The 6,644-nt window shown below is 53.2% G+C and overlaps 1 protein-coding gene across 4 annotated transcripts in view; it reads left to right on the top strand.

Moving 5' to 3' along the window:
• The first annotated feature begins 369 nt into the window (after positions 1 to 369).
• The window catches only part of RERE (arginine-glutamic acid dipeptide repeats), a 168,185-nt gene continuing 161,910 nt past the window's right edge, over positions 370 to 6,644 (top strand). For all 4 annotated transcript variants that reach the window (XM_085242307.1, XM_085242305.1, XM_085242304.1 and 1 more), the window contains exon 1: positions 370 to 702. The gene's annotated coding sequence lies outside the window, so the exon portion shown is untranslated. The remainder of the gene's footprint in view (positions 703 to 6,644) is intronic.

The following is a 6,644-nucleotide window of genomic DNA, read 5'->3' as shown; positions in this document are numbered from 1 at the left end:
GCGCTCCCTCCCGTTCTGAACCCCGCTGCTGCACCGGGGCGGCCTAACCGCGGCTCCCCATACTGCCGCGCAGACCTTGCACGGCGCTCGAGGCGTTTAACGTGAAGGCGGCTCGGGGCAGGGCGGGGAGCTGCGAGGTCCCGAGGCCCGGTCCGCAGTCCCGGTGCCGGGCGGGGACAGGCCGGCTTTGTGGCGCTCCGCCCGCTCCGATCCGCTCTGCCCGGCCCGGCGCCCCCCCGCGCCGCCTTCCCCCTATTCTTTTAAATCACTTCCATCCACTCCCGTGATTGGTCCCGGTTTCCTGCCGGGTCACGTGTTGCATCCTCTTCACCAATAGGAACGCGGCATACTGGCAGGCGGCTCTGGCCTGGCTGCGTTGCTGGGTGCCCGCTTGCTGCGTGCGTGCGTGCGTGTGTGAGGGAAGGAAGGCAGAGGCGGAGGCAGCGCTCGGCTGTGCGCCCCCAGCCCGCCGCCCGGCCCCCGCCCCGCTCCCGCTCTCCCCGTGACGATGCCCCTGGGCTGCCGCCGCTGAGGCACCGCGCGGGGACCCCACCGACCGCCGCCCCACAGCCGGAGGGGAGCCGCTCCCCGCCGCCTTCTCCTCTCCTCTCCTCCTCCTCCCCTCGCAGCGGCCCCCGCTGCCGCCGCCGCTTTGTCCCGGCAGCGACCCGGAGCCGCCGCGGATGGTGTAACCCCGCCGAGGTAGGAGGGCGCGGGGAGGGCCGGCGGTGGGGCTGCTGGGCTGGGGGCAACGCGGTGCTCCGCCGGCTGCCTTTTGCTTTTCTTTTGTTTTATTTTCTAATTTTTTAAAAATTTTTTTTATTTTAATTTTAATTTTTTATTTTTTGGTGCATTTTTTTTCTGTTTTGTTTCGCCACCGGGCGTAGCGAGCGGAGGAACGGCTCCCTGGGAGAGGCCGGAGTTGCCCGGCGGTGCGAGGGGAGGGGAGACAAAGGAAGGCGCGGGGTGCCGCGGAGCGCTGCGGGGAGCGAAGCGAGCGGGCGAGACGCACGTCCCGCAACGGGGGGAGAGCCGCCCTTCCCCGGGCCTCGTATTCCCGTTGTTCTCTTTCCGAAGTGCGACGGGAGCCGCCGGGGATCAGAAGTAGCGGGATGCGGGCGGCTCTGGGGGGGAGGGGGGGGTTCGTCGCTAGAAGCGGCCGCCGGAGGAAAACAATGTGATTCATTGTTGGGCGCCTTCCTTCGGGTTTGCGTTCGCACGCCGGGTGCAGTTCGTGCCGGGTTACGGATTTGGCACGCGGAGTTTTCCCTGCCCGGCCGTGGGGTTTGAGCCGCCCCTCTGCCGTGCCCCATTACGTGCCCTATTGCCGTGCCCCACTGCCGTCCCGCAGCGCTGACCGCTGCCTCGGATCGGTGCTGTGCGTGTGCCGGCAGCCCCGTCCTCAGCTCGTTGCTCCAGTCCGGCTTACCCATAGCAAACCTAGGTGACATCATTCACGTAGCATGGCCTTAAATACAGCTTTCATCCGGATAAAAGCAAACATTGTGTCAAAAGAAATATGCGTTGTAAAAGGCTCCCATCAAACACTCGGATGGATGGGTGATGTGTAATGCTTTCTGTAGTTCTAGCATTACTAGGCAAACATTGGTTTTATGTGCGCTGCTCCCTTAGGATTGAGAAATCCGTGGTGGCTGAGAGGGGTGGCAGTGTTTCTATAATAATAAAAGCACTTCTGGTAAATACATCTTCCCTCGGCCTCTCTCCCTGAGTTGGTCCTGGAGGATTATGGCTGGGGCTGGTGGAGATGAGGGCGATCTTAGGGCTCGTGTTGTTGGTTACTGAGTGCCGGAGGGGAGGAGGGAGGTGGATGCACACAATGCCCGGGCTGGAGCTCATTGTTCTGTGCGGTGCACTGCTGTGTTTGGGACTGTGCTCGCACAGACAGAGCTCCTCTCCTTTGAGCGGAGACAGAGAGCAGGGAGCATTTCCTACCTCCTTCCTCCTTCTCTAGAATGGCCTTTCGGTAACCTTGTGAAAAGCCAAAATAGCTAATGAGAAGCTGAAGGATGCCAAAACTGTGTGTGCTTTCCCTCCTTCCCTCCTGGTGCTGGCTCCGTTCTCTGTGAGTGAGCATGAAGAGAGGAGGGAGCACGCGAGGTGAGGCTCAGAGTGCTCCTTTCAACCCCTCTCAACTTCTTCTCATGCTCTGCCATGTCCCCTGTCCCCAGAGAGAGCCCTGAAATGGGAAACTGCTCCTCCTGAGCTCTGGGTGTGGGTCTGGGGGGGAGAACACTTCCCATAAACACATTGGGATGATGGGAGTTGAAGGAAGTGCACAGAGGCCAGAAGGTGGTTTCAGTGTAGACAGTTTCCTTTCTTGATTGCTTAATGCTGCTTGTTTTTTGGCAGCATCTCTAGAAACAACAACTGCAGCGTATGCTGAGGCTGTGGAAGGGGAGGGTTGGAGCTGCCGTGGGTCAGGTGTGGGCAGCATGGGGCTGTCCTGGGCAATGGGGGGTAATGGGAACCAGGCAGGTGTGCAAAGAGGGAATGAAATGGTGAGTGCTGGGCTGTTGGGTCCTCTGCGTAAAGCCTGGAGAGGAGGCAGCAGGGCTGTCACAGCTGAGTGGGGCAATGACTGCACCGTGAGCTTTCCAAGTCGTTTCCAACTCTGCCCTGGCTATAGCCAGCTAGGTGGCTTTCTCCTTCAGCTTCCCTACCTGGATCAAATAAGGGATTGCCCGTGGATTGAAGGCTTTGTTGTGGCTAGCAATATTTTTAGCGTTGTAAGCCATTGTCAGCACAAATGCTGTGATTTGAGTGCACGTGGAAGGAAGCACAGTGCAGAACTTGTGCAGCCTTCTTGTGGCTTTGAGTCCAGTGGCATTAAGTTTGTGCTGTGGTGTGACCAGGGGAGAGAGCTCCCATCTGGGCAGAGCCCTGCTGTCCCTGTGCTAAATAGTGTGCAGTTCTCCAGCAGGAAAAGTAAGTGGAGCTTGGAGAGACAGAGCTGCCTTCAGTAACAGTTCCATAGCTGGGTTAACTGATGGTTATTTCCTTGCATCCAGGAGTTTGTTGTGCCTCGATGGGTTTTTGGTTGCTGCAGAAGTCTGTCTTGTGGAGCTCTGGGAATGGGCTCAGTGCTGCTGCAGCACGAGGCCAATAACTGACAGAGTTCACAGTTGCAAGCAGAGATTGTATGTGTAATTCTTAATGCTGGTTACAGCTTAGGTAAGAAAAACGCTATTTTGATGTTGCTGTTTAGTTGGTATTTAAAATAACATCCTATTTTTAAATGTACTATCATAGCTCCAGAATGCATCTCTCTGTTCCAGCCATACTGGGCCGTTGTTCTGCCCATAAAGAAGTTATTTCACTTTTGGGAGTGGGAGGAAAAAATGTGCTCTGAGCATACAGAATTTTGCAAGTATGTGTTAGAGGCTCTGTAATAGCACAGCAGAACCTGTGTTATCTTCTCAGCAGAGCTGTTGGTACATTAAGATTGCCTGAGGGTGGCTTTGATTTCATTACCTGCCATATTTAAGGACACCGTAAGCTCCAGAAGCACACTGTGCTCTGTGGTGCTGGCACAGGGCTTGATTTGTAGCTAATTTCCAGATTATAAGGAAATAATGCTGAGTAGAAAACACTGCATTGTGATGTTATCCTGAACAGCATCCTGAAATACGGTGAGCGAGCAACAAGGGGAGAGCAGGATTGTAAAAGCTGTTACAAGGAAAAAACCTTCTCAAACTTTGTTCACTGAGTTTGTTTTCTGAAAGCTTCTGGAAAGGGATCTTGTTCTCCACCAATGTGAGGTGGCTCAGCTGCAGCAGGGATGCAGGGGGTGCACGGTCTGTCCCTCTGCAGGGCTGGGTGGCGTTGGGTGCCAGCAAGGTGCTGGGCAGAAGGTCCTGCTGAGCCTTGGGCTGATGGAGCTGCTGGGCAAAGGGACCCCGGTGTGGTTTGTGCTCCTTAGGCTGAATTGCCTGTGGTGTTGTACACGAGCTTTTGTAGCACTGGTGGCTGTGCCCAGCTGCTCTTTTCAGAGAGGCTGATGTATGAACAAAGGAGCAAACAAGATATGAATGCTACGTCGGCTCCTTTTGATTTAGGATTCTACCAAGGCAAAAAAAAAACAAACAACCCAAACAGGTGGACATATTAGCTGCCCGTTCCCCATCTCAGTAGTTGGCTTTTTTCTGAATGCCTGTGTCTGCTTAGCTCACCGAGCATCCAGAATGGTGAGGTGGCAGTGATGTGGGTGCCTGCAGCAGGCTTCCTGCCCTCTGTGCTCATGGGGATGGTGGCTTTTCTTGGCTGTGCAGTGTGCCGTGTGGGAGCTGCTGGTGCTGCTCTGGATGTGTGCATAAAGGGTTGTGTTTGTGCTCAGTACCTTTTTTCTGTTAAAAGGGCAGCTTGGGAAATGCAGGTCAGCTTAGTGCGTGCTTCTGTTAGATCCCAAACAAACTTGTGATGGAGTTATTGCAAACCAGGTAACTGTTGTAACTCTGCCTTTTGTTCTCGCAGAACTGAAATGAGAGAGGCAGTAAAATCCAAAGGAAAATGGCAGAAAGTGATGGCTGGTTTGTTTTGAGCTCCTACTTAATGTGTTTTACTTGCGTATATTTAAAAAATGTTACTGTGGTGTTATTTTTAACCCTGATCCCGACAGGTCAGGCCTGTTTAACTATGCAGCCAGGTTTCCAATTCACAGTGCAGAGCGTTGGGTGGTGCGTTCTGGTGCTTGCAATGAAGCTTGTAGGGAGTGTTTATTTCCCTGACCAGCAGTGCTAATGAAGCTTCTGTTCCAGTAATTCTCTACAAGAGGCAGAGCTCGTGAGCCCTGAAGTTTGCCTTCTGCATCTGGTTCCTTCTTCCTTCCCCTGCCCTTGTAGCAGCTGAGCAGGCAGGGATGCACTGCTTTGGTGGCTGCCCAGCCAGTGTAAATGCTGGGTTCTGTCTGGCCATCCCTTAGTGGGGATGTAATTAGGTGGTTTTTTCCCATCCGTTTGCTGGTCTGCACAAAACTTTCAGGAATGTCGGTTATTGCTGAGATGACTGTCGTGGTAGGCTAGGTTGGAATTCATTTATGCACCAGCAGTTCCTGGTGTGGGGGGGGGGGAGGAAGTGAGGGAAGCAGGGACTTTTTGTTTTGTTTTCCCTGTGAGAAACCAGGTTAAAGGAGGAGAAAGGAAGTTCTGTCACCTCGTGCTCATAGATACTTTCCTCTGCATGGCTCTTGGTGGGTTTTATTCTGAGTCTCCAACAAGTGCCGTGCCTATAGTAAGGCTAATTGATCTGAAGGGACTGAAATTTAGAGTTGATGGATCTTATTTGATCTCAGATTCCTTGTGAGCCATATATTAAATTCTTAAGCAGATATTATGTAGTGAGCTCTTGATCCTGCAGTCAGATTTCTGTACGTGGAGCTGTGGCAGGCTGACTGAATGCAGGGGAATGGAGGGGGGGAAATCTATTTGGGGGTTTGCTGGCCACACACACTGTGCACTTAACCTGTACCTATTTGTGCCTCAAATGCAGTGAGGGCTTGTATGTGAGTTAATGCAGAGTAAGTTGCAGTGCAGCTCAATGAGTGCTAGCAGCTCTATGGTAAAGGTGAGCCCCTAAAGGCAGTGTATGCAAGGTGCCATCTGTCTCCAAGGGATGAGGGATGTTGAATTCTCAGAATCACAGAATGGCCAGGGTTGGAAAGGAACTCAAGGATCACAAATCTCCAACCTCCCTGCCACAGACAGGGCCACCAACCTCCACATTTAACACCAGCCCAGGCTGCCCAGGGCCCCATCCAACCTGGCCTTGAACACCTCAGGGATGGATGGGGCATCCACAGCCTCTCTGGGCAGCTGTTCCAACACCTCACCGCTCTCTCTGTAAAGAATTTCCCCCTGACATCCAACTCGGGCAGCCTGCTTACTTCCCTCCTTTGGTAAACAGCTCTGGGCACTCAGCACAGAGTGCCTGTAACCCCTGGGACCTCACCTCAACATCTGTACTTTGAGTCAGCAGTGTGTGCTGTTCTGCCTGGGCCTTGCTGAGTTGACAGACTGGCTTGGGTGTTGCCTTAACCAGAGCTGCCTGGGATTTGGGCAGTGCACTAGTGAAGAGAGGCTGTCAGTTTCTTTAAGTGAGAAACTGGTGAAAGCATGGAGATAGGAGAGGCAAAATGTGAGCATTGAACTCGTGGTGTTGGAGCTGCTGTTGGAGGCACTGGGGCAGAGTTGTGCCTGAGGTGGGTCTGTTCTGTGCTGCTTCTGGAACTGCTGTGCTGCAGCACCAGCTCATGGCTGAGCTGTTTTAGACCTGAGGGCTCCCATAGTCATATGGCTGCACTGCTGTGTGATGCGGGGTGATGGAAGAGACAATGAAATTGTGTATGGTGGTCTCCGTGTCTGAGTATCGAGTATTCTCTGTATTTCTGAGATTGCCCTGCATTGCAGGCGAGCAGTTACTGCTCTGGTTTGAAGAGAGATGACAAGTTCAGTTATTAATGAACTACTAACAGGGTGTTGGGGTATCAAAAGCTTTGTGCTGGATGTTATTAAATATTTTTGTTTAAGAATTATATGTCTTCAAAAAAGTGCACGCATGATTTGGTTCATTTAGGAGTGAGGATCAACCAGGGGCTGTGAAGGTGATCAAAATGCAGAGCAGTAGTCGAG

The sequence above is a fragment of the Meleagris gallopavo genome, chromosome 23 (genome assembly GCF_905368555.1).
Source record: "Meleagris gallopavo chromosome 23, MGAL_WU_HG_1.1, whole genome shotgun sequence".
In the NCBI taxonomy this organism is placed as follows: Eukaryota; Metazoa; Chordata; class Aves; order Galliformes; family Phasianidae; genus Meleagris; species Meleagris gallopavo.
The sequence above is the reverse complement of the archived record's forward strand: the minus strand, read 5'-3'. Positions and strand labels throughout refer to the sequence as shown.